A 12211-nucleotide genomic window follows, 5' to 3' on the forward strand; every position below is an offset into this window, starting at 1 on the left:
ACCTTACATGAGAATTCGAGGAGAACAGGAACACTTGGCAGTGGAGAATAGCAGCACAGACATATTTCCCAGCAATATTTTCATATCAGAAAATAACAGTAGTACGAGAGAAATGAGGACAAATTATGAAATTGAGTAGTTGAAACAATATGTTTTTAGCAGAATGGACATGTAGGCGAGGTTTGCCATGATCACAGACTATAATGCAAAGAAAATATAGTGACCACGAGCGAGGTGAGTTTTTTTATTGAACGGTAAAACAAACGGTACTAATTACTTGTTTATTTTGTTGTTGAAGTAACGTGCAAAATTGTGTGGGAAAACTGTTGTGCATTTGTACTTTTCTCATGTTCACTACTAGTAGTTATAATTATAAATGTGACATGTTTTTAAATGGAATGTTTTAATGGGGTGTTGCAGACAGTACATACGTAGGCTACTAATTGTTTGTATGTGGGTAGATAGAGAACAGGGCGAGGTAACATTAATGTAGAAACGTGGCGTTTGCTGATAAGAACGTGTTCTACAGTAGCCAAGTGAAGAAATGTAGTTAGTAGAAACTCCATAGTGGTCAGCTGGTGTAACTTTTAAAGAAAGTCAATAAATGAGTCATCATGAAATGCATATGGCTGCCATATGGCCTGGCTATATTGTAGCCGGTTCACTGAACATGTAGATGGTATGTCACAATGCAGTCTATACATTCAGTGAAAGACGGGGTAGATGTGGTGCAAAAGCAATAGTTGAGAAGTAATAGAGAATTATTAGTGAGCAAATGAGCATGTGTAAGAAATGAAAAGTTTGCTTCAGGCAGGATTTGAGCCTGTGACTAAATGATCCATAGACTATGACATTTACCACCGAGACACAAACAGACTAGCAGTTGAGACTGGAAATTTTCTTGGGTAAAAAGATATGTCTATGATAGATTTTGTGTGTGTATATGACATTTTGATTGGCTGGTGTCGGTAAAATGTCCAATGGGGAGACATATTCTTTGTGGGCTAGGAGCATTTTTGGCAGGAAAAAGGAGAAGAAAGAGAAAATGCAAAATTCCCTTAGTTTTAGCCTTTATTGTGTGGGCATGTGAAGTTGTTTATGAATTCTGTCTGTTGAAATGGGGTCAGAATGTACAGAAATTAATGTTTTTAAGGGCTGAGAGTCTGTGGCTGTTGCGGTTATTTCTGTGGGGAACCCTGAAAAGTGCCAAACTCTTGGTGCTGTATAGGTATGGGGCATGCCCCGCCAAGGCGTAACTTGGCTGGATGGCATACCTGCCATCCCATGTGTAATGTTAAATGTATGGATTTAAATATGAGTATATAATGTGCAATTATATCCAACTGTATTAGTTACAAGAAGAAAAAATACAAAATCACACCTAAGAAATCGTTTCATTTACCGAGCTTTTAGTTTGAAATACTCTAACCGGAAGTCTCCAATTGTTGCCAGCAGCAATTGCCAGTTTCACGGAGCTACCTCTGAAGTCTCGGGCTTGCTTGCTTCAAGGTACTGCTGTCTACCTACATTTGGACCGATATCGCGGAAGGCGCCGCAGGAAGGTCCAGGTTAGACAACCTTAAATTCTGAACTAACTAATACGCGATTTAAGAGTGTAGGCTATCATAGTCCCAAAACTCAGTGAATTACTGGAAACGTAAATTAGTTAAGAAGACTGCGACTGCCAAAGTATGTGCAATGAGCGACCAAAACAGCTAGCTTGCTCATCAAGTCAGTTGCTAAGATGCTTCTTAACCATTTCGTTGGCTGTAAAAATGGTTTGAACAATGACGTGAAACATTTAACGCAACTACATCTTGCTGTTTTGTCGTGCGTACGTTTTGAACACCGATAACATTATTACTGGGCGCTACGGATGCAAAATCGACAGCATTATTTCACCTTTCTGCAGTCGAACAACGTGTTTCCCGTTGAACGATTTAACCCTAATATTCACAATGTGGTTTTATTCCTAATAACACTTGGTCTGCTTTTTGCGGTCGTTCTAGTTATGCACATTGTTGATGGTGTCTCAAAGTCCCAGTGCTTGTAGGGTTACCTCGTCGAGTTGGGACAAACTGCTTTAACTCAGACTGAATTGACGACAGATTACACTTCGTCAATTCCAAAATGAAAGTCAGCTGCGTAGGATCGTATTTCATAAAAAAACACGTTTTCAACGTACAAAAATGCCAAGTTACTCACACATACAAAGCACTGTCTATAACTCATTCATTCAAACTGGTAAAATATAGGCCTGCCATTAAATGTATTGATATCAAAATGACGCCAAGTTACTGTACTGCAAACAATATAGGCTATCTTGCCTCACCGAAATTAAATAAACGGTATTCTAAAGCAGTGCTACCCAATGTTTTCGAAATTGTTTCAAGTCACAACAAAAACAAAACACGGTTTTTAACAATTAAACTATGATGATTATTGGGTTGAAATTGTTACTGGTGAGTCTCTTCTGTGTCGTGGCCTGGTCACATTAATCACCTTTCGCACTGTGAAATATAAGGCACAACATACCAACATTTTTGACAAACATGTTTCTGATTGACTCCAACCCTGGTCCTGGAGAGGTACAGGGTCTGCTGGTTTTCATAGTGACTCTGCACTTCATGAATCAATTAGAGCAGTTGATTACACAGTTAGCCTAACTCAACTCACCTGGTGTCTTGGGTATCAATTGGGTGCTGATTTTAAGGTGAAAACAAAAACCAGCAGACCCTGTAGCTCTCCAGGACCAGGGTTGGAGACCACTGGACTAGACGATCAATACCATTTTCACCTTTGTGCGTTCAGTCCAAAATACTAAATAGATCTTACAGAGATAGGCTAGATGATTCCCCTTGCTTTTAGTTTTGGTGCTAAAGCTAATCTGTAGATTAATAAAAACAAATGACATACCCCCGTAAACAGACGTGCCTCCCGCCCAAACATTAGGCAGAAGGGGGAGTACCTGGTCGAGGCCTGTACACAGAGATGTTGTGTGCGTATACAGTCTCTCTGAGGCTGTCCTCCCACCTCTCCTGTTGGCCCCGGATGGTCTTCCCAATGGATGCCTTTAATGTCTGGTTCATTCTTTCATAGAGCCCATTTGTCTGGGGGTGGTATGCCGATGAAACCCGGTGCTCGATCCGTAGCTCCTTAAAAGCCACCTCAGTCTTAATTTAAAAAAGTCAGAGACTCATAAGTGATTTAAAATCTGTATTGTGAATAGAAAACATGTTTATGTTAACTCTTATCACCATTTAAATGTGCATTAGTACATTACCACTACACATTTAAGTGGTTCAACCATTTAAATGTGTAGTAGTACAAATATAAGGTTACCTCCTTCTTGAATTCACTGCCCTGGTCGGTGAGGATAATTTTAGGCAAACCATGTGAAGATGTCCCTCAAGGCCTGTGTGGTGCCAAAATGATAAAACATACGTGTGTTTTTTTCTTACTGATCATAGTGGCAGTGCCATAGCAAAATGTACACCTCTTTCACATTGGCTGCCGTTTTCTTTGTGAAGGTCCTGGTTTCCACCCACTTGGTGAAGTAGTCCATTTGTGTAAGGTAATACCTGTCCCCCTTTGTAGACTTTGCCACTGGCCCGAAGAGGTCCATGCCTAGAGTATGGAGTCAAGTTTCCACTTTAGAAAACGTCTGTGCGTGTGTGTGTATTTATGTATAAATTTGTCTGTTTATGTGTGTGAGATTCATCAATGATTTCAGTCACCGACCATGTGCCATGGGGTAACTGGCTTGATGGGCTCCCTGTATTTCACAATGGTTAACTAACCCAATCCAGGGTGTCCTGCGTGATGCCACGGCAATAATACCTAGGAGTGATCTTCTCCCGCATCCTCTTCGGTCCGAAATGGCCTGCATGGGTCTCAATGAGCACCGCCACTTTCTCCTCCTCTGTCAGAATGACCCTCCTGTTTCCATAGTAAATGGAATCACCTAAACAGCAGGACACACAAAATAATTTTGTTCAATTGAGCCAAGATTACTGTCGATTTTAAGATGAGTGATTAGATTAAGTATGTTACCTTGGAAGACCTAATTTCTCTGAGTCAGTAATACTGTGTCAGACAGCCAATCAGTCAGTTGTTAAAAGCAATTAATCAATCTGTCTAATCACAACAGTAAAAGCAAAAAAGGTTAGATCTAATGTACCTAATAAGTTAGACTATATTGGATAGAAGTAACTGCAAACACTACTCGCTAATCAGAAAAAGAATGAGAATATAAACAAATGTAAAGAAAAGAATAGGCTTAGTTGTGCAGTTTTTTTTGGCTCCTTAAGCTGACGTATTTTCTCTGCCTCTCAAGGTAAATTCTTGGCAGTTTGCGAGCGCCTTGCGTGAAATAGCGTCGTTAGCAATCAGCAGAGAATGCTTGGCAACCACGCAGGCACGGTAGTCAAGTTGATGTTAACTTACACATTAAGGGAACGTAACCGGAAACATAACCCCGGAAGAGAATGGGGGGATGAAATTTGGCGTGACAGTACCAGTTGCCTTTCAATATTTTAAATGCCTGAAATGTGTTTGTGCATATTGTACTTACTACTGTTGTGACAATAATTGTATGGCAACGAGTAGGGTCAGCAGTTCTTCCAAAGCAGTTTTGTAATCTGCATTTCAGTCATCCCTCGGAATGAGGCCGGTAGTTAATTTGTGCCTCCTTGCTGAACGATGCAGTGTCTATGTGGTCCCAAGGTTTTTATATTTGCATACAATTGTTTGCACAGATGCTCGTGGTACCTTCAGTTGTTTGGAAATTGCTCCTAAGGAGGAACCGGACTTGCAGAGGTCCACAGTTTTTTTTCTGCGGTCTTGGCTGAGTTGCTCTAAAGGTGTAGATCCTTAAATACAGCCACAGGTGCCAGTTAACTCCCAATTAACTCCTAATTATGACAATTGGCCAATCAGAAGCTTCTAAAAAGTAAATACATCAATTTCTGGAATCTTCCAGGCTGTTTAAAGAGACAGTCAACTTAGTATATGTAAACTTTTGACCCACTGGAATTCTGATATAGTGAATTAAAGTTGAAATAAATCAGCCTCTAATCGATTGTTTTAAAATGACCTCTGATGTGAACAAAGTAGATACCCTAATTGACTGGCCAAAATAAATATATGGTAACATGAAATGTGCAAAGTTGTGAAAAACTGAGTTTGAATATCTTTAACCTAGGTGTAGCCTATGTAAACTTTTGGCCTCAACTGTAGTTTCGAACTCTGTAGTGAGTGTTGCAAGGGAGGACAGATGATTTGTACGCGCTACACGCTTCAGCTCTCTGTGGTCTCATTCTGTAAGCTTGTGTGGCCTATTGCTTTCGCTGAGCCTTGGTTGCTGCTATGTATATGTTTCCACTTCACAATAATAGCACGTACAGTTGACTGGGGCAGAAATTTGATGAACTGATTTGTTGGAAAGGTGGGATTCTATGACAGTGCCATGTCGAAAGTCACTCAGCTCTTCAGTACGACCCATTTTACTGCCAGTGTTTGTCAATGGAGATTGCATGGCTGTATACTTGATTTTATGCACCTCTTAGCAATGGGTGTGGCTGAAATAGTCAAACCACTAATTAGAAGGGGTGTCCACATACTTTTGGAAATGTAGTCTGTTTTACATACTGAGTAATCTATTGCAAATTGGCATTTAAGAAGACCAGCTCTCTTAACTTTTTATGCCACTATGCACAGCTGGGACCTTATCATTCATCACCACTGATGGCCTTTCATTCAAGTTTCATGCTGTAGTGACCGGTTAGCGCTGCCCACTTTCCCAGAGTCCTAGGAGGCACGGCAAGATTCAGACTGATATTGCAGAATCAATGTCGTTACAGTTGCTAAAAAGTGTTATAGTAGTAAAGTGTGCTTAGCACTAGCTTCTGTTTAGATAGTTCTTGGACTAAGGGTGAATTCACACCATACGATAGTTGCTTGTGTGTGGGAAAGACGTTGCATTGTGCTGTTTACCTTGCTGGTAAAAGAGCACGTCTTTCTAGCGAGGAAGTTTTGCTGAGTACTCTCTCGGGAGCGGGAGAAAAGAAATAAAGTTTCTCTGAACTGTTATGATACATTGTCGCGAGCACCTGTTTTGCTAGAGCTGCAAGTGAATAAGTCGAGCTAGAGCCAGAGAGGCAGGAATAAAGTAAACCGTATAGTCGGTGAAGTGAGTGTATTTTTAATGGTTAAAGTAATAATCTCGAAGATTTTCATTAAAATAAATGTCTGTTAAGTCACTATCTATCGCCAAATTAGGTAATACATAGCTATTTGCACAGCTAACGCTAGCTACCGGACCATGTCAAGAAAGGCAACATTAGTTTAGACAACGTTGCGCACAGTATCCATCTCTCATATCAGGTAACGTTGCGTTAGCTAGCTAGCTAATGTAATTAACACAATCTAATGTCAGCTAACAATTAGAAAAAACGCTAGCTAACGCTACCGACCGGTACCGACCTCGCCAACCGTCTCTCGAATGCAATGCTACCTTGTTCCAACGTTGCAATGTAGCTTACTAAAGGGGCAGGCAACGGCTCTGCTACTAACCAGTTCACACCGCTGCAGTTTTCTCTGCAACATTCTAAAACCGTTTTGTCTCGTTGCGAATCATTGATCTGAACTGGCCTTAACGTTACCGTTATTTACATTGACATCAAGTTCATCAGTAATCATAATGATAGGAATAAAGCCGGGGTATAGGCTACGTGGATCAGAGCCGGGTCTGATTTCTGTGTAAAGATGTCAAGCCGGAGAAAACTAAATAAAAGAATGCGGCAGTATGGATTAGCATTGTTATTATTTTATTACGCTTCCTCATATGTTCCTTCAGCCTTGATGCCCTTTTTTGATGAAATCTCCTTTGTTTTTGTTTTATTCTTCTTGTTCTGATTGCTAATTTAACACCCAGCACAGCTTTATTCTCGAACAGTTTGCTAGCAAAACCAGAAACACCAGGGGTAAGATTTTGTAAGGCAGTTGTTTCAAAAATATTACACAACAGTCATTCACGAAAAAGACACGAGCCACAGCGAATCCCGCGAATTCTTCTCTGCAGTGTAAAGATGTTCATACTGGGCAAAAGGTGGATAAAGAACGTGTGTGGAAATTGATCATCACTAATTCTACCCCAGATCTGCTACAGCATTTTAACCCGGCTCGGCAGTGTAAAGACAGTTTAAGTTAGCCTAATGTATCAATGAATGAGTATGTACATAACATTTACTTTTATAACAACCATTTTTTATTCAGTAAATAAGTGTTATAGTTGGCGTGGCCCAGGTGCCAACTGACTGACGTCACACAGGCGACAATGGTTGGATCTATGGGAAGTGAGGTCCAAAAATGCACCTGCAATTACCGCTTCTCGCCATTGGCACCGCCATAGAGAACGAAACTGAAATCTTCGAGATTGTAACTTTAAGTATGAGAAAATAACTCAGACAACTTGGAAGTTTGATTCATTTTGATGTAACTGACTCGAATGTACCGATTCATTTTAAAGAATCGAACTTCCCAACATTAAAGCAGAACCCCCAAACAATCAGTATAGGTCAGCGGTACCAGAACCGGTTTTGAAGTGGGGAGCTTGCAAACGAGCAAGTTGAAATTACTTTTTTTTTTTTAATGAACAGCTGTGAAATGATCATTTCTGGTGAATTCTAAGGGGAAAATACTACAGATTACTGTTCAGTAAGCCTGGGCGTTAGTCACAGAAAATATTGGCTTAAGTCCCAGCACAGAAGTGATAGAAAGAGTTTTAAATGTTCATTTATTAACTTGTTGGTGCAATCCCCTAGTAGCCATGACATCAGCGTCCTGAGATTGGGTCAATGATGTGACGCTAATTTTTTTGTGTCCATATGGTTCAGTTAAGTTTAAAAGGGTTAAAATTTGAAAATAAACTTACTAATTACTTGCATACATTCTTTTTTTGAGGACCTAGTCTAAAATGTCTGGTTTTAATCAATTTGGAAAGAGTATTTTGGGGATTATGGCAAAAGTGTCAATGTGGTGTAACCGTAAAAAAACTTTGTACCAGATAATCACTATTATTAACTTGGTTAAAAAAGGTGCAGTTCTCAATAAAACACCCTATCAAATAGTTTGGCATAATCTTACATTAGAACTATTTAATGGTAAATAAAAGTAATGGAACACCATTGCTCTGAATATTATAATTAATTTGGGGAATCATGTCAGTCAAGTCAACTTCCTGAAGTGTCCAGGTGGTGTAACCACCATTCAAGGAGCCATTTTGTTAATATTGTGCAAGAAGACCATGTGACAGGAAATGATATCACAGAGAAGGACCCCTGATTACCCTCTGCTGCATGCCAAGGTTAGTAACTCTCTTTAAGATAATTTGACATTTTTAGGGTTTACATGTCAAATGGTATGACCCCAGGAAAACATTGATCATTCATCATAATTATAAAAATTAGTATTTACTCTAACAATTATGTTTGAAATATTCACACCAAGGTCATGTGCTTACATCGGTGTCCATGATAATGCCTGTCAAATTTGATTTTATATTGAAATGTCAAATGGTGTAACCGGATACACCATTTGACTCCTATTACAAGCCTTCCTGTTAGAGGCCAATTTTGTCATAGAAGCAACATGGTAAGGTGGTGTAACATTTTCAGGCGCATTCAGTCTTACCTTTTGTTAAAAATATTGTGCAAATATCATTTCAAATGACATGAAACCAATATAAATACAAAAAATACAAAATGTACATTTTAACAAACCTGATGCATGCTTTTAAAACAAGTTTTTAAAAGATTTTTGAATTGCTCATCTTGCCAACCCTTATTTGTTAATGACCCGATTGCACAAGAAGCACCATGATTGAATGGCATTGAGGCCAAGATCTTAGCTGTTCTCAACCATTTTTACTCTATTTACTCTTTCTCTGTACCCATAATTAAAGCTCTGAATCCTTTCTGAAAGCGTGCTCAAAGATATAAAGTTGTTAACTAAGTACTGAAAAACAAGCTTTAATTCATACTGTGTCCAATAAGTTGTACATTATATCTGCTGCGTAATTGTTTGTTGTATGAAAGAACTGAAAGTACTCTTAATACCAAATGAAGTTAAAGTGGGATCATGCATCTGGAGATTACAATGTTCAAAGTAAAGTTCTGTTGTGCAAAGAATCAAGCTTGGGCAATCTTTACTGAAAACTGACTGAAAATTGCACTAAAAAGACTCAACAAAACCAAAAATACTATGCAGAGCTAACATATCAGCAGTAACCTGAACAATAGTCCTTTTTAATGCTGTTGCTGAAAATGGCAAATGAAGTGGCTTTAGAAATGGATCAAATCCATATTTCATTGTCCTCTTGGTGAAAGAGGGCTACAAGATGAATATTTATCAAAAGAAAATTAAGCTTGGGGGGCATATTTCTTAAAATTAAATAAATACAGCTTTTGTATTTAGAGATTTTGTGGTGTACCTTGCAAATGTAGAATTTTTCAGAAGAAAAGATTGATGTATTTCTGCTCAAGTTAAAGGTATATGAAGTTGATATGTGTTCTTTTAAAATGTCTTTTTAAATGATGAAGACTCGCTATAATTTCCTTGACCGTGGGACACTTCTTTGTAATGCCCACATCAGTGTTGTTTTGGTAAATCTGTAGAAGTTGCATAAAGCCTCATCATAGGATACACCAAACACAAGGTGTGCTTTGAACAGTTTGACAAAGGCTGCACCTTTTGTCTGTGCCAGACAGGGAATGGCCTTCTGATCCATAATTATTTACAACTTCTGGATGCTTCTCTGCCTTCCTCCAATGCAGGGGAGGAAGGGCTGTGCTGATCCAGGTTTGTCAATGAATGTCACAATGCTTGTTCCCAACCTGAGAGAGAATTGAACATGCTCACCCTCTCCTCTAAGATATCTATTTTAAACAACATTGTCCACTATGCTTACAGTATTCTCATTCCTGCCTGACAGAGAGGTATAAATATGACCGGAAGAAAGTGTGAAGTAAACTGAAAATCAATGATTTTCTGATGTGATGCTACAACAAACCCTCATGAACTTGACCACTTGGTACTTCAGCATCAGTGGCACTGATCTTCCCCTTTCCCATCCTGTCCTTGCAGGTTGGAGACAGAGATGCAGGAAAATAACTGCCATGTCGCTGTTCCATCCATTATAATTAACAAAACATTTCAGTAAACACTTGACACTTTTTTTTTCGTTTTTCTTTATTTAAACTGGAAAAATTTTAAAAGGTAGTGAAAAGTTTGGGTAATACAACTGATTTACATGGAGTTCCTGTCCTACAGAAGAAGAAAGAGAAAGTAATAAAAGGAAAGTCAAATAGGAAAACCGATAGGAAAATACTCTAGGAAGAGAAAGGAAAGGAAGATGATTAGACTGGAGAAGGCAAACAATTGGGAGAGAGGCAAGGTAGGGACTTAATTATATGTACACTTCCTGTAATTATCTGATTTGTGTTGCACAGATGTTTAAAGGTCTCCTACATGTGCACAGTGGGCTAGGTTTTTGCACGTGGCAATGATCCTAGGCTTGTAGAATGTTGGCCATTTTTACAATGAATTTGCCTGAGACTTCATCTCCAAAGAGCATTGTGAAATCTTGGCTAACCTGACTTAGGATGAGAAACAATAAAAATGTTAATTACGTGCTGCATCTATAAAATCAGCAAATCATGCCATTAATAATATTTTTCTTACCAAGCCTGGTATAACTGAGAATCTGTGAAGTGGTCTAGGATGACTGTAGTCTGGATCACGCTGCATATCCTGCCTGTGCGTGAATGCTGCCCTCATTTTCACTTGAACCAATTGTTTGTCAGTGGAATGCTTCATCAGGGTCATCACTTCTTTGCTCCTTCATTTCTCATTTCTCCTTGAGTAAACACTCTGAGTTACGCTGCACGGTTTACAATTTCGCGACCAAGTAACCCACCCATGGTGTAGATCATGTTAATGTTCCAGTTAATGAAAATTATTATTTTAACAGCAAGTCAAATATTCAATTTTCAATAAAGTATAGTGATTAAAAAATGCGGTTAAAACACCTCAAAGGTGCACCCCGGTGTCCTGGAATTTCTCTAAATCTACCCAAAATGTTTAAATTGTGCATTGCTGTAAATCATAACGTTATCATATTTCTTTTTTTTATTTTTTTTTATATTCCCACCACCAGTGTATTTGTGTGTGTGTGTGTGTGTGTGTGTGTGCGTATGGGCGGGGGGAAAAGGAAGTTAATGTGAAAGAGTTATTTGCTTACATGTACCGTAGGTGAGGATTAAGAAAGTAGGAGATTGATGATTGGGTGGCATGTTTGCTCAAAATGTTGCATTTGGTTATTTGTAGCAGCAGTGATTTTTCCATGGATATGTATTCTGTGAGTAGGTCAGTCCATTGCATAATGCTCAGTTTTTTTTCTCGAGTTTTCCAGTTTAGTACGATGGTTTTCTTGGCAATGATTAAGGGAATGAGAATGGTTCTGGTGAAATGGTTAGGAATGGTGATTGAGGACAGGTCGCCTAGTAGGCACAGTGAGGGGGAAGGTGGAACTTGGAAGTCCAAAAGGAGGGATAATTTGTTGGTCATTTCTTGCCAGAAGTGTTGTACAGGTGGGCAGTGCCAGGTTGCATGGAGATAATCGTCAATGGTATTTTGTGGGCATAGTGGGCATGCATCGAATTTTGAGAAGCCCATTTGGTGTATTTTTTTGCCTCTGATATGCATTCTATGATTTATTTTATATTGAATGAGCTGTAAGTTAGTGTTGTTAGTCATGGAGAATGTATTCTTCCAGGTTTGGATCCAAAAGTCCTCGTTGGGTATTAACAACAATCATTTTCCCATTTTTTTATTGGGAGGGATGTGGTATTGTCTGCATAATTGAGTAGTTTGTATAATTTAGAGATAATTTTCTTAGTTGTGATTTTAAGAATTTCTTCAGTTATGGCTGGGGGTTGTAGATTATTATGTATTATCTTGATTTTTGATGCAATGAGTGATTTTAGCTGCAGATATTGGAGAAATGAGTCAGAACCAATGCCGTATTTCTGGACCAATTCTTCAAATGGGATGGATGATGTGCTGAAGTTGGGTAATGCCTTTTTGTTTCCAAGAGGTGAAATTTAGTGTTTTTTTATTGTGCATAAAGTAGGGGTTGTTCCATAGTGGGGTA

The 12211-nt window shown here is 38.9% G+C and overlaps 1 protein-coding gene across 3 annotated transcripts in view; it reads left to right on the plus strand.

The window, feature by feature from the left end:
• Positions 1-1449: 1449 nt before the first annotated feature.
• The window catches only part of phkg2 (phosphorylase kinase, gamma 2 (testis)), a 59469-nt gene continuing 48707 nt past the window's right edge, over positions 1450-12211 (plus strand). Inside the window, exon 1 of one of the 3 annotated variants that reach the window (XM_064321454.1) lies at positions 1450-1568. The gene's annotated coding sequence lies outside the window, so the exon portion shown is untranslated. Of the gene's footprint in view, positions 1569-3545; positions 3570-12211 lie in introns of those variants that run through there. The other 2 variants (XM_064321456.1, XM_064321455.1) reach the window with 2 other exon arrangements.

This window comes from Anguilla rostrata, chromosome 2 (assembly GCF_018555375.3).
Source record: "Anguilla rostrata isolate EN2019 chromosome 2, ASM1855537v3, whole genome shotgun sequence".
Lineage (NCBI taxonomy): Eukaryota > Metazoa > Chordata > Actinopteri > Anguilliformes > Anguillidae > Anguilla > Anguilla rostrata.